Source organism: Dendrobates tinctorius, unplaced genomic scaffold, assembly GCF_039654945.1.
Source record: "Dendrobates tinctorius isolate UK_male_01 unplaced genomic scaffold, ASM3965494v1 ptg000251l, whole genome shotgun sequence".
Classification (NCBI taxonomy): Eukaryota; Metazoa; Chordata; class Amphibia; order Anura; family Dendrobatidae; genus Dendrobates; species Dendrobates tinctorius.
In genome coordinates this window covers 13,100,387-13,128,159 of record NW_027361918.1, presented here as the reverse complement: position 1 = coordinate 13,128,159, position 27,773 = coordinate 13,100,387, and the positions used below count along the sequence as shown (strand labels likewise).

Genomic DNA, 27,773 nt, shown 5'->3' with positions numbered 1-27,773 from the left:
TAATTGAAATATTCCGATCCCGATCCAGCTGGCTTTACAATGCGGAAATGTTTCCCGTCCACAGCGCCCAAGCAGTTGGGAAACTGACATATCTGTTGAAACTTGTCAGCAATTTCAATCCACCTCTCTGTTGTGGGCTCTGGTAAAAACTCTTCAGCTAAGGAGTCCCACAGTGCACGGCATGTGCACTTCACAATTCCAGATATGGTGGAAATCCCGAGTCTGTACTGGAAATGCAGTGACGAAAGGGATTCTCCAGTTGCAAGAAATCTGTGGGGAATTAAAAAACAATAAATTAGTTTTAAATCACAGCATTACATACCAAAACTGAGCTATAACACTTGGAGATACAAACTACCACCAACAAGATTGCAGTGAAAGTGTGCTCTGATGCGATCACATCCAATAAATGTGGCTTACCTTAAAGTCACCATCAGACGCTCTGCGGGTGAAACAGAGAAGCGGCAATAGGTGTTCGCTTTTCTTATGAGGTGTGCAATGCGCTCCACCAAGTAATCAAAATTCTCCATTTTCATCCTAACATATCCAAAAAATTTATCCGGGTTTCGTCGAAGGTCCATGCAGAGTGTAGAATAGACCCCACGCGTCATTCTCTTGGCTGTGATGGGGTGGATCCACAAACGTCATCTACGATGCCTGATGCGCTGCTGTCTCGCTCTCTCCTTCTCCAGAACAATCACCCTCAAACGATTCGCCTCCGCTATAAAAACCGCCAAATTCTAAAAAATATTTCCAATGACAACATCCATCTTCGCCAGTAACTTGCTCTTCTCTCCAACCTGCACTTTCTCTTCGACAACCTGTCAAAGAAGGGCTGTAGGAACACTCTATATATAGTTTTCCAGTAGCCAATCCCGTTCGGAAGGCCACAAGGGTCAATTTTAAAAACCGGATCCGGCGTAATCCGTCGAAAAACGGATAGAAAAACGGATGAACCAAATGAGACGGATCCGGTTTTGTCTGTCAAGAAAAAGACGGATCCGGCAGAAAACCAGATACGTCACATCCGGTTTTACTAAACATTTGCCGGATCCGGCGTTCCGGCACGACGCCCCATCGCGCCTGACGCCGAAAACCTGATGTGTGAAAGTAGCCTTAATTAGCCTTAGTTAGCATATTCTATTGCTGGTTTAATGAGCATTACTTTTACCAATGTGATTATTTCTACCCGTTTTTGCTTTTGGCAAGCATGTGTGTTTTTGACAGTGTCTAAGTGTTCCAGGGGAAGAGTCTTGAGGAGATCATTTGCATATTCCCAGTGCCTTCTGGGATAAGTGAAGAGTCTCCGTGAGCTCAACGATCACTGGGTTTTGGCCGTTGCAGCTGAAAAGAGGAAATCGGAAAAATTTTTGCTCATCTTTCATCATTTTTAAGAAATCTCAAGATGGAAGAGGCCAGGAGCCATTTGGTGAGCTGCATTTCTTGCTACATGTTCACAGATTTACCAGTGGAAAAGCCAAACTTCACATGCCACAAATGCAAGCTTGTGACCCTGTTGGAGGAAAAGTTGCAAAATCTCAAAGAGAGGTTAGCTACGTTGAAGATTATTAAGGAAGGTGAAGAGTTCTTGGACAGGGCAGAATTATCTCTTCATGTTACAGAAAGAGAAGAAATTCGAAGTGCACCTGAATAAACAGAGGAATGGAGACATGTGACCCAGAGAAGCAGGAGGATCAGGAGGCACTCAGCACCCATACTGCTCAGAAACCAGTACCAGGCTCTCACGCAGGAAAACGATGACGAAATACATCAGGATAAGACTTTGCCAACAAACAGCAACCTTGTACGCCTTCAGAGTCCTCCTAGATGGAGAAGGAAAAATGTTGTGAAGAAGAAACGGAGAGTGGTGGTCATGGGGGATTCCCTGTTGAGAGGAACAGAGGCCGCTATCTGCAGACCAGATATAACTTCAAGAGAAATGTGCTGTCTTCCAGGTGCAAAAATTAAAGATGTGTCTGACAGGATATCAGGACTCTTCAGACCTACAGATGACTATCCATTCCTGCTACTACATGTGGTAACAAATGACACCGCAAGAAACGACCTGGAAACCATCTGCAGAGACTTTGAAGACTTAGGCAAGAAAGTGAAAGAACTGGGAGCGCAGGTGGTCTTCTCTTCCATCCTCCCAGTGGATGGCCATGGAACAAGGAGGTGGAATAAGATTCTGCAGGTGAACAACTGGCTACGTCGATGGTGCCGTCAGCAACGATTTGGATTTCTGGATCACGTAGTGAACTACTTATACGATGGACTACTTGCTAAAGATGGGGTGCACCTTACGAAGACTGGAAAGCAGGTATTTGGAAGTCGCCTTGCTACACTTGTAAGGAGAGCTTTAAACTAGAACAACATGGGAAGGGAAGCAAAAGACCAGAAAAAGCCATACACCTCACAAATGCTATTGAGAACTCTGCTATTAGAAGTGGAAAGGAAGAACAAAGATGAAAGAATCTAATTAATAAAAATATTGGAGAAAGAGAAACCAATCACAAACTAAAATGTTTCTATACTAATGCACAAAGCATGGGCAACAAACAAGGAGAATTGGAACTACTAACACAGGAAAAGAAATATGATGTCATTGGAATCACCGAAACTTGGTGGGACAATACACATGATTGGAATACAAGACTAGAAGGATACAACTTATTTGCAAGAAACAGACTTGATAAACGAGGAGGGGGTGTCGCATTGTATGTTAGAAACGCATATATCTGCACAGAGATTGAAGCTTCAGAGACTGGGCGTTCTGTGGAAACTGTTTGGGTAAGAATACAAGGACAGAACAATGGAAAGGACACCATTGTAGGTATTTACTACAGGCCGCCTGTGCAAGCTGAAGATATGGATGAACTCTTTATGCATGAAATGGCCAAGTTCTCCAAAAAATATGACATAGTTGTCATGGGAGATTTCAACTATCCAGACATTTGTTGGGAATCTCTCTCAGGCAAAACTAACAGGTCAAGGAAATTCTTATCCTCTCTTGCTGACAACTTTATCTTCCAAAAGGTAAGGGAGAAAACAAGGGGAACTGCTACCTTGGATCTAATCCTTATAAACAGGGAGGAAATGGTTGAGGAGGTAAAAGTGGCTGGGACCCTAGGAGGTAGCGACCATGCTATTTTAGAATTTTGGATAACTAGAGGTGGAAGACCTGTGAAGACTCAGACGTCAAGGTTAGATTTCAGAAAGGCAGATTTTAAGGGATTCAGAAAGAGAATTGGAGGGATCCAATGGCTGGATATCCTTAAAGACAAAAATGTCCAGGAAGGATGGGAAATCTTGAAAAATGAAATTCTCAAAGCACAGTTGTTAACAATTCCGAAAAGAGGGAAGAATAGGAAGCATTTAAGGAAACCAGGATGGATGAACACAGAACTTAAGCACATGCTAAAAAGGAAGAAAAAAATGTTTATAAAATGGAAAGAGGGAGGCATATCTAAAGAAGAATATAATTCTGTCTGCAGAACCTGCAGGTCACAAATCAGATTAGCTAAAGCTGAAAATGAATTGAGGCTTGCAAGAGATGTCAAAAGCAATAATAAAGGATTTTGGGGATATGTCAACAGTAAAAGAAAAGTCAAAGATGCTATAGGATTTTTACAGGATGAAAATGATGAAATGGTAAGACAGGATGTTGAGAAGGCTGAACTTTTAAATTCCTATTTTGCATCTGTTTTCTCTCAGAAAGGAAATGTAACATCAACTGTTATTCACTGTGCTATTAAGGGAATAGAAGAATCCAGGATATCTATAAACAGAAAGATAGTGAGGAAACACTTAGCTAACCTAAATGAATTCAAGTCTCCAGGTCCAGATGAATTAAACCCCAGAGTACTGAAGGAGATAGCAGAAGAAATTTTTGAACCCCTCTCCATAATCTTTGAAAATTCTTGGAGAACAGGAGAAGTGCCAGAAGACTGGAGAAGAGCAAATGTTGTTCCTATCTTCAAAAAGGGGAAGAAGGTGGACCCAGGCAACTATAGGCTGGTGAGTCTGACTTCTATACCAGGAAAGATCTTTGAACAAATTATTAAACAACATGTATGTCAATACCTGGATAAGAATTAAGTGATTATACAGAGTCAGCATGGGTTTGTAACTAATAAGTCATGTCAAACTAATTTAATTTCCTTCTATGACGGTATCACTGATTGGGTGGATCAAGGAAATGCTGTAGATACAGTGGAGCAAAAAAGTATTTAGTCAGTCAGCAATAGTGCAAGTTCCACCACTTAAAAAGATGAGAGGCGTCTGTAATTTACATCATAGGTAGACCTCAACTATGGGAGACAAACTGAGAAAAAAAATCCAGAAAATCACATTGTCTGTTTTTTTTTTCATTTTAATTGCATATTATGGTGGAAAATAAGTATTTGGTCAGAAACAAAATTTCATCTCAATACTTTGTGATATATCCTTTGTTGGCAATGACAGAGGTCAAACGTTTTCTGTAAGTCTTCACAAGGTTGCCACACACTGTTGTTGGTATGTTGGCCCATTCCTCCATGCAGATCTCCTCTAGAGCAGTGATGTTTTTGGCTTTTCGCTTGGCAACACAGACTTTCAACTCCCTCCAAAGGTTTTCTATAGGGTTGAGATCTGGAGACTGGCTAGGCCACTCCAGGACCTTGAAATGCTTCTTACGAAGCCACTCCTTCGTTGCCCTGGCAGTGTGTTTTGGATCATTGTCATGTTGAAAGACCCAGCCACGTTTCATATTCAATGCCCTTGCTGATGGAAGGAGGTTTGCACTCAAAATCTCACGATACATGGCCCCATTCATTCTTTCATGTACCCGGATCAGTCGTCCTGGCCCCTTTGCAGAGAAACAGCCCCAAAGCATGATGTTTCCACCACCATGCTTTACAGTAGGTATGGTGTTTGATGGATGCAACTCAGTATTCTTTTTCCTCCAAACACGACAAGTTGTGTTTCTACCAAACAGTTCCAGTTTGGTTTCATCAGACCATAGGACATTCTCCCAAAACTCCTCTGGATCATCCAAATGCTCTCTAGCAAACTTCAGACGGGCCCGGACATGTACAGGCTTAAGCAGTGGGACACGTCTGGCACTGCAGGATCTGAGTCCATGGTGGCGTAGTGTGTTACTTATGGTAGGCCTTGTTACATTGGTCCCAGCTCTCTGCAGTTCATTCACTAGTTCCCCCCGCATGGTTCTGGGATTTTTGCTCACCGTTCTTGTGATCATTCTGACCCCACGGGGTGGGATTTTGCGTGGAGCATCAGATCGAGGGAGATTATCAGTGGTCTTGTATGTCTTCCATTTTCTAATTATTGCTCCCACAGTTGATTTCTTCACTCCAAGCTGGTTGGCTATTGCAGATTCAGTCTTCCCAGCCTGGTGCAGGGCTACAATTTTGTTTCTGGTGTCCTTTGACAGCTCTTTGGTCTTCACCATAGTGGAGTTTGGAGTCAGACTGTTTGAGGGTGTGCACAGGTGTCTTTTTATACTGATAACAAGTTTAAACAGGTGCCATTACTACAGGTAATGAGTGGAGGAAAGAGGAGACTCTTAAAGAAGAAGTTACAGGTCTGTGAGAGCCAGAAATCTTGATTGCTTGTTTCTGACCAAATACTTATTTTCCACCATAATATGCAAATAAAATGAAAAAAAAACAGACAATGTGATTTCCTGGATTTTTTTTTCTCAGTTTGTCTCCCATAGTTGAGGTCTACCTATGATGTAAATTACAGACGCCTCTCATCTTTTTAAGTGGTGGAACTTGCACTATTGCTGACTGACTAAATACTTTTTTGCCCCACTATCAAGAAAAAAGAGGGGGAGAAGCCAGCGCTGCTTGTGGTCAGAACGTAATACATAAAGTGTGAAAACACACATTGGTTTCTATCTGTATTCAAAAATGAGACATTTAGCAAAAAATTGATCAATTGTTTGAGCTACCCCGCCACGTCAAGGCAGTCTCGTATGGGGAGTCCTACTCTACGTTTTTTATGTTCGCTGTGCCATTGCGGCCTCCTAAATGTATAAAAGCAAGACCTCATTACATGCACACTGTACCTCAAGCATTTCAAAATCGTTCCTATGGCACCAGAGGACAAGCGCAGATAAAGGTTAGCCAGGTCCATGCAGACATTTCAGGTCCAACCTCCACACTGCCTGACCAGCACCACAGATAAAGGAAGATCCAGGCCCAGATACAGGTGCGTAATCAAATAAAGCCTAGGGCAGGGCAGGGCCGCTGTTAATGTGAACAGCAGCCTAGATCAATCACTAAGAAAACAGAAAGAATAGCGTACATGACCCAGCGCGCACGGCTACAGTGGTGGTCAGCCACAAAACCAATATCAAGAAAAAAGAGGGGGAGAAGCCAGCGCTGCTTGTGGTCAGAACGTAATACATAAAGTGTGAAAACACACATTGGTTTCTATCTGTATTCAAAAATGAGACATTTAGCAAAAAATTGATCAATTGTTTGAGCTACCCCGCCACGTCAAGGCAGTCTCGTATGGGGAGTCCTACTCTACGTTTTTTATGTTCGCTGTGCCATTGCGGCCTCCTAAATGTATAAAAGCAAGACCTCATTACATGCACACTGTACCTCAAGCATTTCAAAATCGTTCCTATGGCACCAGAGGACAAGCGCAGATAAAGGTTAGCCAGGTCCATGCAGACATTTCAGGTCCAACCTCCACACTGCCTGACCAGCACCACAGATAAAGGAAGATCCAGGCCCAGATACAGGTGCGTAATCAAATAAAGCCTAGGGCAGGGCAGGGCCGCTGTTAATGTGAACAGCAGCCTAGATCAATCACTAAGAAAACAGAAAGAATAGCGTACATGACCCAGCGCGCACGGCTACAGTGGTGGTCAGCCACAAAACCAATATCAAGAAAAAAGAGGGGGAGAAGCCAGCGCTGCTTGTGGTCAGAACGTAATACATAAAGTGTGAAAACACACATTGGTTTCTATCTGTATTCAAAAATGAGACATTTAGCAAAAAATTGATCAATTGTTTGAGCTACCCCGCCACGTCAAGGCAGTCTCGTATGGGGAGTCCTACTCTACGTTTTTTATGTTCGCTGTGCCATTGCGGCCTCCTAAATGTATAAAAGCAAGACCTCATTACATGCACACTGTACCTCAAGCATTTCAAAATCGTTCCTATGGCACCAGAGGACAAGCGCAGATAAAGGTTAGCCAGGTCCATGCAGACATTTCAGGTCCAACCTCCACACTGCCTGACCAGCACCACAGATAAAGGAAGATCCAGGCCCAGATACAGGTGCGTAATCAAATAAAGCCTAGGGCAGGGCAGGGCCGCTGTTAATGTGAACAGCAGCCTAGATCAATCACTAAGAAAACAGAAAGAATAGCGTACATGACCCAGCGCGCACGGCTACAGTGGTGGTCAGCCACAAAACCAATATCAAGAAAAAAGAGGGGGAGAAGCCAGCGCTGCTTGTGGTCAGAACGTAATACATAAAGTGTGAAAACACACATTGGTTTCTATCTGTATTCAAAAATGAGACATTTAGCAAAAAATTGATCAATTGTTTGAGCTACCCCGCCACGTCAAGGCAGTCTCGTATGGGGAGTCCTACTCTACGTTTTTTATGTTCGCTGTGCCATTGCGGCCTCCTAAATGTATAAAAGCAAGACCTCATTACATGCACACTGTACCTCAAGCATTTCAAAATCGTTCCTATGGCACCAGAGGACAAGCGCAGATAAAGGTTAGCCAGGTCCATGCAGACATTTCAGGTCCAACCTCCACACTGCCTGACCAGCACCACAGATAAAGGAAGATCCAGGCCCAGATACAGGTGCGTAATCAAATAAAGCCTAGGGCAGGGCAGGGCCGCTGTTAATGTGAACAGCAGCCTAGATCAATCACTAAGAAAACAGAAAGAATAGCGTACATGACCCAGCGCGCACGGCTACAGTGGTGGTCAGCCACAAAACCAATATCAAGAAAAAAGAGGGGGAGAAGCCAGCGCTGCTTGTGGTCAGAACGTAATACATAAAGTGTGAAAACACACATTGGTTTCTATCTGTATTCAAAAATGAGACATTTAGCAAAAAATTGATCAATTGTTTGAGCTACCCCGCCACGTCAAGGCAGTCTCGTATGGGGAGTCCTACTCTACGTTTTTTATGTTCGCTGTGCCATTGCGGCCTCCTAAATGTATAAAAGCAAGACCTCATTACATGCACACTGTACCTCAAGCATTTCAAAATCGTTCCTATGGCACCAGAGGACAAGCGCAGATAAAGGTTAGCCAGGTCCATGCAGACATTTCAGGTCCAACCTCCACACTGCCTGACCAGCACCACAGATAAAGGAAGATCCAGGCCCAGATACAGGTGCGTAATCAAATAAAGCCTAGGGCAGGGCAGGGCCGCTGTTAATGTGAACAGCAGCCTAGATCAATCACTAAGAAAACAGAAAGAATAGCGTACATGACCCAGCGCGCACGGCTACAGTGGTGGTCAGCCACAAAACCAATATCAAGAAAAAAGAGGGGGAGAAGCCAGCGCTGCTTGTGGTCAGAACGTAATACATAAAGTGTGAAAACACACATTGGTTTCTATCTGTATTCAAAAATGAGACATTTAGCAAAAAATTGATCAATTGTTTGAGCTACCCCGCCACGTCAAGGCAGTCTCGTATGGGGAGTCCTACTCTACGTTTTTTATGTTCGCTGTGCCATTGCGGCCTCCTAAATGTATAAAAGCAAGACCTCATTACATGCACACTGTACCTCAAGCATTTCAAAATCGTTCCTATGGCACCAGAGGACAAGCGCAGATAAAGGTTAGCCAGGTCCATGCAGACATTTCAGGTCCAACCTCCACACTGCCTGACCAGCACCACAGATAAAGGAAGATCCAGGCCCAGATACAGGTGCGTAATCAAATAAAGCCTAGGGCAGGGCAGGGCCGCTGTTAATGTGAACAGCAGCCTAGATCAATCACTAAGAAAACAGAAAGAATAGCGTACATGACCCAGCGCGCACGGCTACAGTGGTGGTCAGCCACAAAACCAATATCAAGAAAAAAGAGGGGGAGAAGCCAGCGCTGCTTGTGGTCAGAACGTAATACATAAAGTGTGAAAACACACATTGGTTTCTATCTGTATTCAAAAATGAGACATTTAGCAAAAAATTGATCAATTGTTTGAGCTACCCCGCCACGTCAAGGCAGTCTCGTATGGGGAGTCCTACTCTACGTTTTTTATGTTCGCTGTGCCATTGCGGCCTCCTAAATGTATAAAAGCAAGACCTCATTACATGCACACTGTACCTCAAGCATTTCAAAATCGTTCCTATGGCACCAGAGGACAAGCGCAGATAAAGGTTAGCCAGGTCCATGCAGACATTTCAGGTCCAACCTCCACACTGCCTGACCAGCACCACAGATAAAGGAAGATCCAGGCCCAGATACAGGTGCGTAATCAAATAAAGCCTAGGGCAGGGCAGGGCCGCTGTTAATGTGAACAGCAGCCTAGATCAATCACTAAGAAAACAGAAAGAATAGCGTACATGACCCAGCGCGCACGGCTACAGTGGTGGTCAGCCACAAAACCAATATCAAGAAAAAAGAGGGGGAGAAGCCAGCGCTGCTTGTGGTCAGAACGTAATACATAAAGTGTGAAAACACACATTGGTTTCTATCTGTATTCAAAAATGAGACATTTAGCAAAAAATTGATCAATTACGTTCTGACCACAAGCAGCGCTGGCTTCTCCCCCTCTTTTTTCTTGATATTGGTTTTGTGGCTGACCACCACTGTAGCCGTGCGCGCTGGGTCATGTACGCTATTCTTTCTGTTTTCTTAGTGATTGATCTAGGCTGCTGTTCACATTAACAGCGGCCCTGCCCTGCCCTAGGCTTTATTTGATTACGCACCTGTATCTGGGCCTGGATCGTCCTTTATCTGTGGTGCTGGTCAGGCAGTGTGGAGGTTGGACCTGAAATGTCTGCATGGACCTGGCTAACCTTTATCTGCGCTTGTCCTCTGGTGCCATAGGAACGATTTTGAAATGCTTGAGGTACAGTGTGCATGTAATGAGGTCTTGCTTTTATACATTTAGGAGGCCGCAATGGCACAGCGAACATAAAAAACGTAGAGTAGGACTCCCCATACGAGACTGCCTTGACGTGGCGGGGTAGCTCAAACAATTGATCAATTTTTTGCTAAATGTCTCATTTTTGAATACAGATAGAAACCAATGTGTGTTTTCACACTTTATGTATTACGTTCTGACCACAAGCAGCGCTGGCTTCTCCCCCTCTTTTTTGCCCCACTGTATAGTATATCTTGACTTCAGCAAAGCATTTGACAAAGTCTCTCATACAATCCTTATTGAAAAAATGACTAAGTATGGAATGGACAAGGCAACTGTTAGGTGGATTCATAACTGGCTTAGTGATCGGACCCAAAGAGTGGTCGTAAATGGCTGCACATCCAGTTGGAAGAATGTCTCAAGTGGGGTTCCACAGGGCTCTGTCCTGGGCCCTGTATTGTTCAACATCTTTATCAACGATTTAGATGAAGGAATTGAGGGTAAACTGATTAAATTTGCTGATGACACAAAGCTAGGAGGGATAGCTAATACTAGAGAAGAGAGAGAGAGGATTCAAAAAGATTTAAATAAACTGGAGAAGTGGGCAGCAACTAACAGAATGGTTTTTAACAGGGAGAAATGCAAAGTAATACATCTGGGCAATAAAAATGAAAAAAGCATATATAGAATGGGAGGAATAGGGCTAAGTGACAGCACATGTGAAAAAGACTTGGGTATACTAATAGATCACAGACTGAATATGAGTCAACAGTGTGATGCAGCAGCAAAAAAGGCAAATGCAATTCTAGGATGTATTAACAGAAGCATAAAGTCTAGATCATGTGAAGTCATTATTTCCCTCTACTCCTCTTTGCTCAGACCTCATCTGGAATATTGTGTCCAGTTTTGGGCACCACATTTTAAAAAAGACATCAACAAACTGGAGCAAGTTCAGAAAAGAGCGACCAGAATGGTGACCGGTCTGCAAACCCTGTCTTATGAGGAAAGGTTGCAGGATTTGGGAATGTTTAGTTTGCAAAAGAGAAGACTGAGAGGAGACTTAATAGCTGTATACAAATATCTAAAGGGCTGACACATTGAAGAAGGATCAACTTTATTCTCATTTGCACAAGGAAAGACTAGAAGCAATGGGATGAAACTGAATGGGAGGAGACATGGATTAGATATTAGAAAAAACTTGTTGACAATTAGAGTGATCAATGAGTGGAACAGGCTGACACGAGAAGTAGTGAGTTCTCCTTCATTGGAAGTCTTCAAACAGAGGCTGGACAGATATCTGACTGGGATGATTTAGCGAAGCCTGCTTTGAGCAAGGGGTTGGACTAGATGGCCCAGGAGGTCCCTTCCAACTCTATGATTCTAATTCAAGTAACACCTAATAGGATCAATGTGCGAAAGCAGGCATCTAGGTGCTTTTTCTTTTTGGCTTTTGGACAAAGGCATGAGAATGTTTTGTGGAAAATGGTTTTGTTTCCCTGTTTGTTCTTTTTTCCAATAGCCTGACAAATGAAAGGTTCCTGTGTTGCAAAATGCACTTTGTCCTGTCTTCAGACATAGAGGAAGACCTCTTGACTTTGGCTGGCTGTTTTTTTCTTTTTCAAGTGCATTTCAGCATGTTTAAACATCTTTAGCTTTGCATGGAGTTTCTGAAGTGTAGTGGTTGTCACGTTCACCTCACACGCGAACGGTCCACAGATCGAAACTGGATAGAAGCATGACATTAGGCGTTGATATTAAAGCTTTTGACGTTGAGTCTTTGTTCTCGATGGCTCGTCATGACCACAGTAACCTTCCGCAGCCGGTTTCTGTAGTGTAGTGGTTATCAAGTTCGCCTAACACGCGAAAGGTCCCCAGTTCAAAACTGGGCAGAAACACGCTGTTACCCTTTGGTATCCAAGCTTTTGACTTTCAGTTCTTGATCTCGATTGCTTGTTGTCACCACAGTAAGTGCTTCCATCCGGTTTCTGTAGTGTAGCGGTTATCACGTTTGCCTCACACGCGAAAGGTCCCCAGTTTGAAGATGGGCAGAAACCCAGCTTTTCTCTTGGAAAACGATCTTTTTGACATTCAGTGCTTGTTCTTTATTGCTTGCCATGACCACAGCATTTTTCGTTTTGTTGAACCGGTTGGTTTCTGTAGTGTAGTGGTTATCACGTTCGCTTTACACGCGAACGGTCCTCAGTTTGAAACTGGGCAGAAACACGCTGTTACCCTTTGGTATCCAAGCTTTTGACTTTCAGTTCTTGATCTCGATTGCTTGTTGTCACCACAGTAAGCGCTTGCATCCCGTTTCTGTAGTGTAGCGGTTATCATGTTCGCCTCACACGCGAAAGGTACTCAGTTCGAAACTGGGCTGAAACACAGCTTTTTTTCTCTTGGAAAACGATCTTTTTGACTTTCAGTGCTTGTTCTTTATTGCTTGCCATGACCACAGCATTTTTTGTTTGTTTGAATCGGTTGGTTTCTGTAGTGTAGCGGTTATCACGTTAGCTTTACACGCAAAAGGTCCTCAGTTCGAAACTGGGCAGAAACACAGCGTTCCGCTTGCAAACTAGCGCTTTTGACAATGAGTGCTTGATCTTTAATGCTTGCCATGACCACAGTAAACGCTCTTGTCTGGTTACTGTAGTGTAGTGATTGTCCTGTTTGCCATCCTCCTGAAAGTTCCCTGTTTTGATCCCGGGCAGAAACATGTGGCTTTTCTTTATTTTGATCACAAACGTATATTGTTGGCTTAATTAGCCTTAGTTAGCATATTCTATTGCTGGTTTAATGAGCATTACTTTTACCAATGTGATTATTTCTACCCGTTTTTGCTTTTGGCAAGCATGTGTGTTTTTGACACTGTCTAAGTGTTCCTAATTCAAGTAACACCTGATAGGATCAAGGTGCGAAAGCAGGCATCTAGGTGCTTTTTCTTTTTGGCTTTTGGACAAAGGCATGAGAATGTTTTGTGGAGCATGGTTTTGTTTCCCTGTTTGTTCTTTTTCTCCAATAGCCTGACAAATGAAAGGTTCCTGTGTTGCAAAATGCACTTTGTCCTGTCTTCAGACATAGAGGAAGACCTCTTGACTTTGGCTGGCTGTTTTTTTCTTTTTCAAGTTCATTTCAGCATGTTTAAACATCTTTAGCTTTGCATGGAGTTTCTGAAGTGTAGTGGTTGTCACGTCCACCTCACACGCGAATGGTCCACAGTTCGAGACTGGATAGAAGCATGACATTAGGCGTTGATATTAAAGCTTTTGACATTGAGTCTTTGTTCTCGATGGCTCGTCATGACCACAGTAACCTTCCGCAGCCGGTTTATGTAGTGTAGTGGTTATCACGTTCGCCTAACACGCGAAAGGTCCCCATTTCGAAACTGGGCAGAAACACGCTGTTACACTTTGGTATCCAAGCTTTTGACTTTCAGTTCTTGATCTCGATTGCTTGTTGTCACCACAGTAAGCGCTTGCTTCCGGTTTCTGTAGTGTAGCGGTTATCACGTTCGCCTCACATGCGAAAGGTCCCCAGTTTGAAACTGTGCAGAAACACAGCTTTTTCTCTTGGAAAACAATCTTTTTGACTTTCAGTGCTTTTTCTTTATTGCTTGCCATGCCCACAGCTTTTTTTTGTTTGTTTGAATTGGTTGGTTTCTGTAGTGTAGCGGTTATCACGTTCGCTTTACACGCGAAAGGTCCTCAGTTCGAAACTGGGCAGAAACACAGCGTTCCTCTTGCAAACTAGCGCTTTTGACAATGAGTGCTTGATCTTTAATGCTTGCCATGACCACAGTAAACGCTCTTGTCTGGTTACTGTAGTGTATTGATTGTCCTAGAATCATAGAATCATAGAATCATAGAATCGTAGAGTTGGAAGGGACCTCCTGGGCCATCTGGTCCAACCCCCTGCTCAAAGCAGGATTCGCTAAATCATCCCAGTCAGATGTCTGTCCAGCCTCTGTTTGAAGACTTCCATTGAAGGAGAACTCACCACTTCTCGTGGCAGCCTGTTCCACTCATTGATCACTCTAACTGTCAAAAAGTTTTTTCTAATATCTAATCTGTGTCTCTTCCCATTCAGTTTCATCCCATTGCTTCTAGTCTTTCCTTGTGCAAATGAGAATAAAGTTGATCCTTCTACAATGTGACAGCCCTTTAGATATTTGTAGACAGCTATTAAGTCTCCTCTCAGTCTTCTCTTTTGCAAACTAAACATTCCCAAATCCTGCAACCTTTCCTCATAAGACAGGGTTTGCAGACCGGTCACCATTCTGGTCGCTCTTTTCTGAACTTGCTCCAGTTTGTTGATGTCTTTTTTAAAATGTGGTGCCCAAAACTGGACACAATATTCCAGATGAGGTCTGACCAAAGAGGAGTAGAGGGAAATAATGACTTCACGTGATCTAGACTGTATGCTTCTGTTAATACATCCTAGAATTGCATTTGCCTTTTTTGCTGCTGCATCACACTGTTGACTCATATTCAGTCTGTGATCTATTAGTATACCCAAGTCTTTTTCACATGTGCTGTCACTTAGCCCTATTCCTCCCATTCTATATATGCTTTTTTCATTTTTATTGCCCAGATGTAGTACTTTGCATTTCTCCCTGTTAAAAACCATTCTGTTAGTTGCTGCCCACTTCTCCAGTTTATTTAAATCTTTTTGAATCCTCTCTCTCTCTTCTCTAGTATTAGCTATCCCTCCTAGCTTTGTGTCATCAGCAAATTTAATCAGTTTACCCTCAATTCCTTCATCTAAATCGTTGATAAAGATGTTGAACAATACAGGGCCCAGGACAGAGCCCTGTGGTACCCCACTTGAGACATTCTTCCAACTGGATGTACAGCCATTTACGACCACTCTTTGGGTCCGATCACTAAGCCAGTTATGAATCCACCTAACAGTTGCCTTGTCCATTCCATACTTAGTCATTTTTTCAATAAGGATTGTATGAGAGACTTTGTCAAATGCTTTGCTGAAGTCAAGATATACTATATCTACAGCATTTCCTTGATCCACCCAATCAGTGATACCGTCATAGAAGGAAATTAAGTTAGTCTGACATGACTTATTAGTTACAAACCCATGCTGACTCTGTTTAATCACTTCATTCTTATCCAGGTATTGACATACATGTTGTTTAATAATTTGTTCAAAGATCTTTCCTGGTATAGAAGTCAGACTCACCGGCCTATAGTTGCCTGGGTCCACCTTCTTCCCCTTTTTGAAGATAGGAACAACATTTGCTCTTCTCCAGTCTTCTGGCACTTCTCCTGTTCTCCAAGAATTTTCAAAGATTATGGAGAGGGGTTCAAAAATTTCTTCTGCTATCTCCTTCAGTACTCTGGGGTGTAATTCATCTGGACCTGGAGACTTGAATTCATTTAGGTTAGCTAAGTGTTTCCTCACTATCTTTCTGTTTATAGATATCCTGGATTCTTCTATTCCCTTAATAGGACAGTGAATAACAGTTGATGTTGCATTTCCTTTCTGAGAGAAAACAGATGCAAAATAGGAATTTAAAAGTTCAGCCTTCTCAACATCCTGTCTTACCATTTCATCATTTTCATCCTGTAAAAATCCTATAGCATCTTTGACTTTTCTTTTACTTTTGACATATCCCCAAAATCCTTTATTATTGCTTTTGACATCTCTTGCAAGCCTCAGTTCATTTTCAGCTTTGGATAATCTGATTTGTGCCCTGCAGGTTCTGCAGACAGCATTATATTCTTCTTTAGATATGCCTCCCTCTTTCCATTTTATAAACATTTTTTTCTTCCTTTTTAGCATGTGCTTAAGTTCTGTGTTCATCCATCCTGGTTTCCTTAAATGCTTCCTATTCTTCCCTCTTTTCGGAATTGTTAACAACTGTGCTTTGAGAATTTCATTTTTCAAGATTTCCCATCCTTCCTGGACATTTTTGTCTTTAAGGATATCCAGCCATTGGATCCCTCCAATTCTCTTTCTGAATCCCTTAAAATCTGCCTTTCTGAAATCTAACCTTGACGTCTGAGTCTTCACAGGTCTTCCACCTCTAGTAATCCAAAATTCTAAAATAGCATGGTCGCTACCTCCTAGGGTCCCAGCCACTTTTACCTCCTCAACCATTTCCTCCCTGTTTATAAGGATTAGATCCAAGGTAGCAGTTCCCCTTGTTTTCTCCCTTACCTTTTGGAAGATAAAGTTGTCAGCAAGAGAGGATAAGAATTTCCTTGACCTGTTAGTTTTGCCTGAGAGAGATTCCCAACAAATGTCTGGATAGTTGAAATCTCCCATGACAACTATGTCATATTTTTTGGAGAACTTGGCCATCTGATGCATAAAGAGTTCATCTATATCTTCGGCTTGCACAGGCGGCCTGTAGTAAATGCCTACAATGGTGTCCTTTCCATTGTTCTGTCCTTGTATTCTTACCCAAACAGTTTCCACAGAACTCCCAGTCTCTGAAGCTTCAATCTCTGTGCAGATATACGCGTTTCGAACATACAATGCGACACCCCCTCCTCGTTTATCAAGTCTATTTCTTGCAAATAAGTTGTATCCTTCTAGTCTTGTATTCCAATCATGTGTATTGTCCCACCAAGTTTCAGTGATTCCAATTACATCATATTTCTGTTCCTGTGTTAGTAGTTCCAATTCTCCTTGTTTGTTGCCCATGCTTTGTGCATTAGTATAGAAACATTTTAGTTTGTGATTGGTTTCTCTTTCTCCATTATTTTTATTAATTAGATTCTTTCGTCTTTGTTCTTCCTTTCCACTTCTAATAGCAGAGTTCTCAATAGCATTTGTCAGGTGTATGGCTTTTTCTGGTCTTTTGCTTCCCTTCCCATGTTGTTCTAGTTTAAAGCTCTCCTTACAAGTGTAGCAAGGCGACTTCCAAATACATGCTTTCCAGTCTTCGTAAGGTGCACCCCATCTCTAGCAAGTAGTCCATCGTATAAGTAGTTCACTCCGTGATCCAGAAATCCAAATCGTTGCTGACGGCACCATCGACGTAGCCAGTTGTTCACCTGCAGAATCTTATTCCACCTCCTTGTTCCATGGCCATCCACTGGGAGGATGGAAGAGAAGACCACCTGCGCTCCCAGTTCTTTCACTTTCTTGCCTAAGTCTTCAAAGTCTCTGCAGATGGTTTCCAGGTCGTTTCTTGCAGTGTCATTTGTCCCCACATGTAGTAGCAGGAATGGGTAGTCATCTGTAGGTCTGAAGAGTCCTGATATCCTGTCAGACACATCTTTAATTTTTGCACCTGGAAGACAGCACATTTCTCTTGTAGTTATATCCGGTCTGCAGATAGCGGCCTCTGTTCCTCTCAGCAGGGAATCCCCCATGACCACCACTCTCCGTTTCTTCTTCACAACATTTTTCTTTCTCCATCCAGGAGGACTCTGAAGGCGTACAAGGTTGCTGTTTGTTGGCAAAGTCTTATCCTGATGTATTTCTTCATCGTTTTCCTGCGTGAGAGCCTGGTACTGGTTCCTGAGCAGTATGGGTGCTGACTGCCTCCTGATCCTCCTGCTTCTCTGGGTCACATGTCTCCATTCCTCTGTTTCTTCAGGTGCACTTCGAATTTCTTCTCTTTCTGTAACATGAAGAGATAATTCTGCTCTGTCCAAGAACTCTTCACCTTCCTTAATGATCTTCAACGTAGCTAACCTCTCTTCGAGATTTTGCAACTTTTCCTCCAACAGGGACACAAGCTTGCATTTGTGGCATGTGAAGTTTGGCTTTTCCACTGGTAAATCTGTGAACATGTAGCAAGAAATGCAGCTCACCAAATGGCTCCTGGCCTCTTCCATCTTGAGATTTCTTAAAAACGATGAAAGATGAGCCAAATTTCGCTGCAACGGCCAAAACCCAGTGATCGTTGAGCTCGCGGAGACTCTTCACTTATCCCAGAAGGCACTGGGAATATGCAAATGATCTCCTCAAGACTCTTCCCCTGGTTTTCCGATTTCCTCTTTTCAGCTGCAACGGCCAAAACCCAGTGATCGTTGAGCTCGCAGAGACTCTTCACTTATCCCAGAAGGCACTGGGAATATGCAAATGATCTCCTCAAGACTCTTCCCCTGGTTTGCCATCCTCCTGAAAGTTCCCTGTTTTGAACCCGGGCAGAAACATGTGGCTTTTCTTTATTTTGATCACAAACGTATATTGTTGGCTTAATTAGCTTTAGTTAGCATATTCTATTGCTGGTTTAATGAGCATTACTTTTACCAATGTGATTATTTCTACCCGTTTTTGCTTTTGGCAAGCATGTGTGTTTTTGACAGTGTCTAAGTGTTCCTAATTCAAGTAACACCTGATAGGATCAAGGTGCGAAAGCAGGCATCTAGGTGCTTTTTCTTTTTGGCTTTTGGACAAAGGCATGAGAATGTTTTGTGGAGCATGGTTTTGTTTCCCTGTTTGTTCTTTTTCTCCAATAGCCTGACAAATGAAAGGTTCCTGTGTTGCAAAATGCACTTTGTCCTGTCTTCAGACATAGAGGAAGACCTCTTGACTTTGGCTGGCTGTTTTTTTCTTTTTCAAGTTCATTTCAGCATGTTTAATCATCTTTAGATTTGCATGGAGTTTCTGAAGTGTAGTGGTTGTCACTTTCACCTCACACGCGAACGGTCCCCAGTTCGAAACTGGAAAGAAGCATGACATTAGGCGTTGATATTAAAGCTTTTGACATTGAGTCTTTGTTCTCGATGGCTCGTCATGACCACATTAACCTTCCGCAGACGGTTTCTGTAGTGTAGTGGTTATCACGTTCGCCTAACACGCGAAAGGTCCCCAGTTCGAAACTGGGCAGAAACACGCTGTTACCCTTTTGTATCCAAGCTTTTGACCTTCAGTTCTTGATCTCGATTGCTTGTTGTCACCACAGTTAGCGCTTGCTTCCTGTTTCTGTAGTGTAGCGGTTATCACGTTTGTCCCACACGCGAAAAGTCCTCAGTTTGAAACTGGGCAGAAACACAGCTTTTTCTCTTGGAAAACGATCTTTTTGACTTTCAGTGCTTGTTCTTTATTGCTTGCCATGACCACAGCATTTTTTGTTTGTTTGAAGCGGTTGGTTTCTGTAGTGTAGTGGTTATCACGTTCGCTTTACACGCGAAAGGTCCTCACTTCGAAACTGGGCAGAAACACAGCGTTCCTCTTGCAAACTAGTCCTTTTGACAATGAGTGCTTGATTTTTAATGCTTGCCATGACCACAGTAAATGCTCTTGTCTCGTTAATGTAGTGTTGTGATTGTCCTGTTTGCCATCCTTCTGAAAGTTCCCTGTTTTGACCCCGGGCAGAAACATGTGGCTTTTCTTTATTTTGATCACAAACGTATATTGTTGGCTTAATTAGCCTTAGTTAGCATATTCTATTGCTGGTTTAATGAGCATTACTTTTACCAATGTGATTATTTCTACCCGTTTTTGCTTTTGGCAAGCATGTGTGTTTTTGACAGTGTCTAAGTGTTCCTAATTCAAGTAACACCTGATAGGATCAAGGTGCGAAAGCAGGCATCTAGGTGCTTTTTCTTTTTGTCTTTTGGACAAAGGCATGAGAATGTTTTGTGGAGCATGGTTTTGTTTCCCTGTTTGTTCTTTTTCTCCAATAGCCTGACAAATGAAAGGTTCCTGTGTTGCAAAATGCACTTTGTCCTGTCTTCAGACATAGAGGAAGACCTCTTGACTTTGGCTGGCTGTTTTTTTCTTTTTCAATTTCATTTCAGCATGTTTAAACATCTTTATCTTTGCATGGAGTTTCTGCAGTGTAGTGGTTGTCACGTTCACCTCACACGCGAACGGTCCCCAGTTCGTAACTGGAGAGAAGCATGACATTAAGCGTTGATATTAAAGCTTTTGACATTGAGTGTTTGTCCTCGATGGCTCGTCATGACCACAGTAACCTTCCGCAGCCGGTTTCTGTAGTGTAGTGGTTATCACGTTCGCCTAACACGAGAAAGGTACCCAGTTCGAAACTGGGCAGAAACACGCGGTTACCGTTTGGTATCCAAGCTTTTGACTTTCAGTTCTTGATCTCGATTGCTTGTTGTCACCACAGTAAGCGCTTGCATCCGGTTTCTGTAGTGTAGTTGTTATCACGTTCACCTCACACGCGAAAGGTCCTCAGTTCGAAACTGGGCTGAAACACAGCTTTTTCTCTTGGAAAAAGATCTTTTTGACTTTCAGTGCTTGTTCTTTATTGCTTGCCATGACCACAGCATTTTTTGCTTGTTTGAATCGGTTGGTTTCTGTAGTGTAGCGGTTATCACGTTTGCTTCACATGCGAAAGGTCCTCAGTTTGAAACTGGGCAGAAACACAGCGTTCCTCTTGCAAACTAGTGCTTTTGACAATGAGTTCATCATCTTTAATGCTTGCCATGACCACAGTAAACGCTCTTGTCTGGTTACTGTAGTGTAGTGATTGTCCTGTTTGCCATCCTCCTAAAAGTTCCCTGTTTTGATCCCGGGCAGAAACATGTGGATTTTCTTTATTTTGATCACAAACGTATATTGTTGGCTTAATTAGCCTTAGTTAGCATATTCTATTGCTGGTTTAATGAGCATTACTTTTACCAATGTGATTATTTCTACCCGTTTTTGCTTTTGGCAAGCATGTGTGTTTTTGACAGTGTCTAAGTGTTCCTAATTCAAGTAACACCTGATAGGATCAAGGTGCGAAAGCAGGCATCTAGGTGCTTTTTCTTTTTGGCTTTTGGACAAAGGCATGAGAATGTTTTGTGGAGCATGGTTTTGTTTCCCTGTTTGTTCTTTTTCTCCAATAGCCTGACATATGAAAGGTTCCTGTGTTGCAAAATGCACTTTGTCCTGTCTTCAGACATAGAGGAAGACCTCTTGACTTTGGCTGGATGTTTTTTTCTCTTTGAAGTTCATTTCAGCATGTTTAAACATCTTTAGCTTTGCATGGAGTTTCTGAAGTGTAGTGGTTGTCACGTTCACCTCACACGCTAACGGTCCCCAGTTCGAAACTGGATATAAGCATGACATTAGGCGTTGATATTAAAGCTTTTGACGTTGAGTCTTTGTTCTCGATGGCTCGTCATGACCACAGTAACCTTCCGCTGCCGGTTTCTGTAGTGTAGTGGTTATCACGTTCGCCTAACACGCGAAAGGTCCCCAGTTCAAAACTGGGCAGAAACACACTGTTACACTTTGGCATCCAAGCTTTTGACTTTCAGTTCTTGATCTCGATTGCTTGTTGTCACCACAGTAAGCGCTTGCTTCTGGTTTCTGTAGTGTAGCGGTTATCACGTTCGCCTCACACGCGAAAGGTCCCCTGTTCGAAACTGGGCAGAAACACAGCTTTTCCTCTTGGAAAACGATCTTTTTGACTTTCAGAGCTTGTTCTTTATTGCTTGCCATGACCACAGCATTTTTTGTTTGCTTGAATAGGTTGGTTTCTGTAGTGTAGCGGTTATCACGTTCGCTTTACACGAGAAAGGGCCTCAGTTCGAAACTGGGCAGAAACACAGCGTTCCTCTTGCAAACTAGCGCTTTTGACAATGAGTGCTTGATCTTTAATGCTTGCCATGACCACAGTAAACTCTCTTGTCTGGTTACTGTAGTGTAGTGATTGTCCTGTTTGCCATCCTCCTGAAAGTTCCCTGTTTTGATCCCGGGCAGAAAAATGAGGCTTTTCTTTATTTTGATCACAAACGTATATTGTTGGCTTAATTAGCCTTAGTTAGCATATTCTATTGCTGGTTTAATGAGCATTACTTTTACCAATGTGATTATTTCTACCCGTTTTTGCTTTTGGCAAGCATGTGTGTTTTTGACAGTGTCTAAGGCTGGTTTCACATTTGCGTTTTTTTTCGCGGTAATTTAGCGCTAAATAGCGCATGCATTTTTTTTTCCTATACTTTGCATGGGATGCGCTTATGTGCGCTTACACATGCGTTTGTACGCGTTTTACCGCGCATGCGTTTTTTTGCGGTATGCTCTCGGGCGCACAAAATGCAACTTGTTGCATTTTTTGTGCGTCCGATTTGCCTCAAAAAAACGCATGCGCGCGCAATGCGTTTTTTTACAGTAAGACACCCATTATAATTCTATGGTGAGCATATGTGCGCATTGGCATGCTTATGTATGCGTTTTTTTGCACATGCATTTTTTTTTTACCATTAGTTTAGACAATGGAATTTAGGGGTTTGGGTAAAGTTAGGGTTAGTTAAGGGGGTTTAGGGTTAGGGTTAGGGTCAGGGTTAGGGTTAGGGTTAGGGTCAGGGTTAGGGTTAAGTATGGTTTGGTTAAGGGTTAGGGTCAGGGTTAGGGTTAGGGTTAGGGTTAGGGTCAGGGTTAGGGTTAAGTATGGTTTGGTTAAGGGTTAGGGTCAGGGTTAGGGTTAGGGTTAGGGTAAGGGTTAGGGTCAGGGTTAGGGTCAGGGATAGGGTTAAGTATGGTTTGGTTAAGGGTTAGGGTCAGGGTTAGGGTTAGGGTTAGGGTTAGGGTCAGGGTTAGGGTCAGGGTTAGGGTTAAGTATGGTTTGGTTAAGGGTTAGGGTCAGGGTTAGGGTTAGGGTTAGGGTTAGGGTCAGGGTTAGGGTTAGGGTTAGGGTCAGGGTTAGGGTTAGGGTTAGGGTCAGGGTTAGGGTCAGGGTTAGGGTTAAGTATGGTTTGGTTAAGGGTTAGGGTCAGTGTTAGGTTCAGGGTTAGGGTTAAGTATGGTTTGGTTAAGGGTTAGGGTCAGGGTTAGGGTTAGGGTTAGGGTTAGGGTTAGGGTTAAGGTTAGTTAGGGTTTGGGTTAGGGTTAAGTATGTTTTGGTTAAGGGTTAGGGTCAGGGTTAGGGTTAAGTATGGTTTGGTTAAGGGTTAGGGTTAGGGTTAGGGTCAGGGTTAGGGTTAAGTATGGTTTGGTTAAGGGTTAGGGTCAGGGTTAGGGTTAGGGTTAGGGTCAGGGTTAGGGTCAGGGTTAGGGTTAAGTATGGTTTGGTTAAGGGTGAGGGTCAGGGTTAGGGTTAGGGTTAGGGTTAGGGTCAGGGTTAGGGTTAGGGTTAGGGTCAGGGTTAGGGTTAGGGTTAGGGTTAAGTATGGTTTGGTTAAGGGTTAGGGTCAGGGTTAGGGTCAGGGTTAGGGTTAAGTATGGTTTGGTTAAGGGTTAGGGTCAGGGTTAGGGTTAGGGTTAGGGTTAGGGTCAGGGTTAGTGTTAGGGTTAAGGTTAGTTAGGGTTTGGGTTAGGGTTAAGTATGATTTGGTTAAGGGTTAGGGTCAGGGTTAGGGTTAAGTATGGTTTGGTTAAGGGTTAGGGTTAGGGTTAGGGTCAGGGTTAGGGTTAGGGTTAGGGTCAGTGTTAGGGTTAGGGTTAAAGTTAGTTAGGGTTTGGGTTAGGGTTAAGTATGGTTTGGTTAAGGGTTAGGGTCAGGGTTAGGGTTAAGTATGGTTTGGTTAAGGGTTAGGGTTAGGGTTAGGGTCAGGGTTAGGGTTAGGGTTAGGGTCAGGGTTAGGGTTAGTAAAGTCATGGTTTGGGTTAGTGTGAGGGGCCACCTAATGTTGGAAAAAAACACAAACGCGGTAAAAACGCACTAAAAACGCATACAAACGCATAAAAACGCTGCGTTTTTTTCATGCATGCTCATAAAAATGCTTGAAAAAAACGCAGCAGTTGTATGCTTTTTTATGCGTTTTTAATGCGTTTTTTTGTGGGAAAAACGCGCTGCAAAAAAAAGCAAGTGTGAAACAGGCCTAAGTGTTCCTAATTCAACTAACACCTGATAGGATCAATGTGCGAAAGCAGGCATCTAGGTGCTTTTTCTTTTTGGCTTTTGGACAAAGGCATGAGAATGTTTTGTGGAGCATGGTTTTGTTTCCCTGTTTGTTCTTTTTTCCAATAGCCTGACAAATGAAAGGTTCCTGTGTTGCAAAATGCACTTTGTCCTGTCTTCAGACATAGAGGAAGACCTCTTGACTTTGGCTGGCTGTTTTTTTCTTTTTCAAGTTCATTTCAGCATGTTTAAACATCTTTATATTTGCATGGAGTTTCTGAAGTGTAGTGGTTGTCACGTTCACCTCACACGCGAACGGTCCCAAGTTCGAAACTGGATAGAAGCATGACATTAAGTATTGATATTATAGCTTTTGACGTTGAGTCTTTGTTCTCTATGGCTCGTCATGACTACAGTAACCTTCCGCAGCCGGTTTCTGTAGCGTAGTGGTTATCACGTTCGCCTAACACGCGAAAAGTCCCCAGTATGAAACTGGGCAGAAACACGCTGTTAGGCTGGTTTCACATTTGCGTTTTTTTTCGCGGTAATTTAGCGCTAAATAGTGCATGCGTTTTTTTTTCCCTATACTTTGCATGGGATGCGCTTATGTGCACATACACATGCGTTTGTACGCGTTTTACCGAGCATGCGTTTTTTTGCGGTATGCGCTCGGGCGCACAAAATGCAACTTGTTGCATTTTTTGTGCGTCCGATTTGCCTCAAAAAAACGCATGCGCGCGCAATGCGTTTTTTTACAGCAAGACACCCATTATAAGTCTATGGTGAGCATATGTGCGCATTGGCATGCTTATGTATGCGTTTTTTTGCACATGCGTTTTTTTTTACCATTAGTTTAGACAATGAAATTTAGGGGTTTGGGTAAAGTTAGGGTTTGTTAAGGGGGTGTAGGGTTAGGGTTAGGGTCAGGGTTAGGGTTAGGGTTAGGGTTAGGGTCAGGGTTAGGGTTAAGTATGGTTTGGTTAAGGGTTAGGGTCAGGGTTAGGGTTAGGGTCAGGGTTAGGGTTAGGGTTAGGGTTAGGGTTAAGGTTAAGTATGGTTTGGTTAAGGGTTAGGGTTAGGGTTAGGGTTAGGGTCAGTGTTAGGGTTAGGGTTAGGGTCAGGGTTAGGGTTAAGTATGGTTTGGTTAAGGGTTAGGGTCAGGGTTAGGGTTAGGGTTAGGGTTAAGTATGGTTTGGTTAAGGGTTAGGGTTAGGGTTAGGGTTAGGGTCAGGGTTAGGGTTAGGGTTAGGGTTAAGGTTAAGTATGGTTTGGTTAAGGGTTAGGGTTAGGGTTAGGGTCAGGGTAAGGGTTAGGGTTAGGGTCAGGGTTAGGGTTAAGTATGGTTTGGTTAAGGGTTAGGGTTAGGGTTAGGGTTAGGGTTAAGTATGGTTTGGTTAAGGGTTAGGGTCAGGGTTAGGGTTAGGGTTAGGGTTAGGGTTAGGGTCAGGGTTAGGGTTAGGGTTAAGGTTAAGTATGGTTTGGTTAAGGGTTAGGGTCAGGGTTAGGGTTAGGGTTAGGGTCAGGGTTAGGGTTAAGTATGGTTTTTTAAGGGTTAGGGTTAGGGTTAGGGTCAGGGTTAGGGTTAGGGTTAGGGTCAGGGTTAGGGTTAGTAAAGTCATGGTTTGGGCTAGTGTGAGTGGCCACCTAATGTTGGAAAAAAACGCAAACGCGGTAAAAACCCACTAAAAACGCATACAAACGCTTAAAACCGCTGCGTTTTTTTCATGCATGCTCATAAAAATGCTTGAAAAAAACGCAGCAGTTGTATGCTTTTGTATGCGTTTTTCAATGCGTTTTTTTGCGGGAAAAACGCGCTGCAAAAAAAAGCAAGTGTGAAACAGGCCTAAGTGTTCCTAATTCAAGTAACACCTGATAGGATCAAGGTGCGAAAGCAGGCATCTAGGTGCTTTTTCTTTTTGGCTTTTGGACAAAGGCATGAGAATGTTTTGTGGAGCATGGTTTTGTTTCCCTGTTTGTTCTTTTTCTCCAATAGCCTGACAAATGAAAGGTTCCTGTGTTGCAAAATGCACTTTGTCCTGTCTTCAGACATAGAGGAAGACCTCTTGACTTTGGCTGGCTGTTTTTTTCTTTTTCAAATTCATTTCAGCATGTTTAAACATCTTTAGCTTTGCATTGAGTTTCTGAAGTGTAGTGGTTGTCACGTTCACCTCACACGCGAACGGTCCCCAGTTCGAAACTGGATAGAAGCATGACATTAGGCGTTGATATTAAAGCTTTTGACGTTGAGTCTTTGTTCTCGATGGCTCGTCATGACCACAGTAACCTTCCGCAGCCGGTTTCTGTAGTGTAGTGGTTATCACAATCGCCTAACACGCGAAAGGTCCCCAGTTCGAAACTGGGCAGAAACACGCTGTTACCCTTTGATATCAAAGCTTTTGACTTTCAGTTCTTGATCTCGATTGCTTGTTGTCACCACAGTAAGCGCTTGCATCTGGTTTCTGTAGTGTAGCGGTTATCACGGTCGCCTCACACGCGAAACGTCCCCGGTTCGAAACTGGGCAGAAACACAGCTTTTTCTCTTGGAAAACGATCTTTTTGACTTTCAGTGCTTGTTCTTTATTGCTTGCCATGACCACAGCATTTTTTGTTTGTTTGACTCGGTTGGTTTCTGTAGTGTAGCGGTTATCACGTTCGCTTTACACGCGAAAGGTCCGCAGTTCGAAACTGGGCAGAAACACAGCGTTCCTCTTGCAAACTAGCGCTTTTGACAATGAGTTCTTCATCTTTAATGCTTGCCATGACCACAGTAAACGCTCTTGTCTGGTTACTGTAGTGTAGTGATTGTCCTGTTTGCCATCCTCCTGAAAGTTCCCTGTTTTGATCCCGGGCAGAAACATGTGGCTTTTCTTTATTTTGATCACAAACGTATATTGTTGGCTTAATTAGCCTTAGTTAGCATATTCTATTGCTGGTTTAATGAGCATTACTTTTACCAATGTGATTTTTTCTACCCGTTTTTGCTTTTGGCAAGCATGGGTGTTTTTGACAGTGTCTAAGTGTTCCTAAAGGGGGTTTTACACTAAGCGAGATCGCTAGTGATATCGCTCAAGCGACACCGATATTGTGACGCGACAGCGATCACGCTAGCGATCTCGTTAAGTGTGAAAGGTAGCAGCGACCGGACCCCCCGTCGGCTATCGCTGATCGTGCTCGAATGTGCAGGTACATTTTTCCATCGCTGACGTCCTGCTGTTCAGTAATTATCGTTGTGTTTGAAGAAGGGGGTTTTACACTAAGCGAGATCGCTAGTGATATCGCTCAAGCGACACCGATATTGTGACGCGACAGCGATCACGCTAGCGATCTCGTTAAGTGTGAAAGGTAGCAGCGACCGGACCCCCCGTCGGCTATCGCTGATCGTGCTCGAATGTGCAGGTACATTTTTCCATCGCTGACGTCCCGCTGTTCAGTAATTATCGTTGTGTTTGAAGCTTTAAAAACGATGAGTGACGTCAATAATGACGCATGGCTCAGCGACACAGGCGTGACTTACCGGCCACGCCTCCTCTTCCCTATTGGTCTTTACAGCGCTGACAATGTGCGAAATGTATCTGACAAAAAAGCTATAAAAGACAACGCTGGAACGCCTCATTCAACACTTTGTTCCCATGCATATTGGATGTTAACCGGTTTGGCTTAAACGTTCCAGTGTGAGTCGCTACAGCGTTTATATTTTAACGGCTTTCACAACGCGGTTGCTTCGGCGTCCCTATTGCAATCGCTATTGCGCTTTTATTAGTGGATTCATTTTATTCATCAAAAGAACAACTCTGTTTGCCAGGTATGTATTTCAATAGTACCATGCAAGGTGTTTTTTAGAGTAATACTTTTATTGATTATTGTGTTGGCTTTCTACAAATGAAGCTCTTGTTACCAAATCGTCTATTGATTTTATTTTATGTTGCAGTTTGTATATCATGAACGGCGCAGAACGTGCTATTGTGGCTGCTGCTTTGGTGTTGGAGGCT

General features: G+C 43.1%; 8 non-coding genes across 8 annotated transcripts; all 8 read left to right on the top strand.

Annotated features, from left to right (window-relative positions):
* The first annotated feature begins 12,229 nt into the window (after positions 1-12,229).
* TRNAV-UAC (transfer RNA valine (anticodon UAC)) lies at positions 12,230-12,302 on the top strand. The gene has a single exon. It is a non-coding gene; the product is annotated as a tRNA-Val (tRNA).
* A 258-nt stretch (positions 12,303-12,560) lies between these two features.
* TRNAV-UAC (transfer RNA valine (anticodon UAC)) lies at positions 12,561-12,633 on the top strand. The gene has a single exon. It is a non-coding gene; the product is annotated as a tRNA-Val (tRNA).
* A 1,098-nt stretch (positions 12,634-13,731) lies between these two features.
* TRNAV-UAC (transfer RNA valine (anticodon UAC)) lies at positions 13,732-13,804 on the top strand. Its single transcript has one exon. It is a non-coding gene; the product is annotated as a tRNA-Val (tRNA).
* Positions 13,805-18,811: 5,007 nt separating this feature from the next.
* TRNAV-AAC (transfer RNA valine (anticodon AAC)) lies at positions 18,812-18,884 on the top strand. The gene has a single exon. It is a non-coding gene; the product is annotated as a tRNA-Val (tRNA).
* A 256-nt stretch (positions 18,885-19,140) lies between these two features.
* Positions 19,141-19,213, top strand: TRNAV-UAC (transfer RNA valine (anticodon UAC)). The gene has a single exon. It is a non-coding gene; the product is annotated as a tRNA-Val (tRNA).
* A 1,938-nt stretch (positions 19,214-21,151) lies between these two features.
* TRNAV-AAC (transfer RNA valine (anticodon AAC)) lies at positions 21,152-21,224 on the top strand. The gene has a single exon. It is a non-coding gene; the product is annotated as a tRNA-Val (tRNA).
* Positions 21,225-21,480: 256 nt separating this feature from the next.
* Positions 21,481-21,553, top strand: TRNAV-UAC (transfer RNA valine (anticodon UAC)). The gene has a single exon. It is a non-coding gene; the product is annotated as a tRNA-Val (tRNA).
* Positions 21,554-26,409: 4,856 nt separating this feature from the next.
* On the top strand, positions 26,410-26,482 carry TRNAV-UAC (transfer RNA valine (anticodon UAC)). The gene has a single exon. It is a non-coding gene; the product is annotated as a tRNA-Val (tRNA).
* The last annotated feature ends 1,291 nt before the right edge of the window (positions 26,483-27,773 follow it).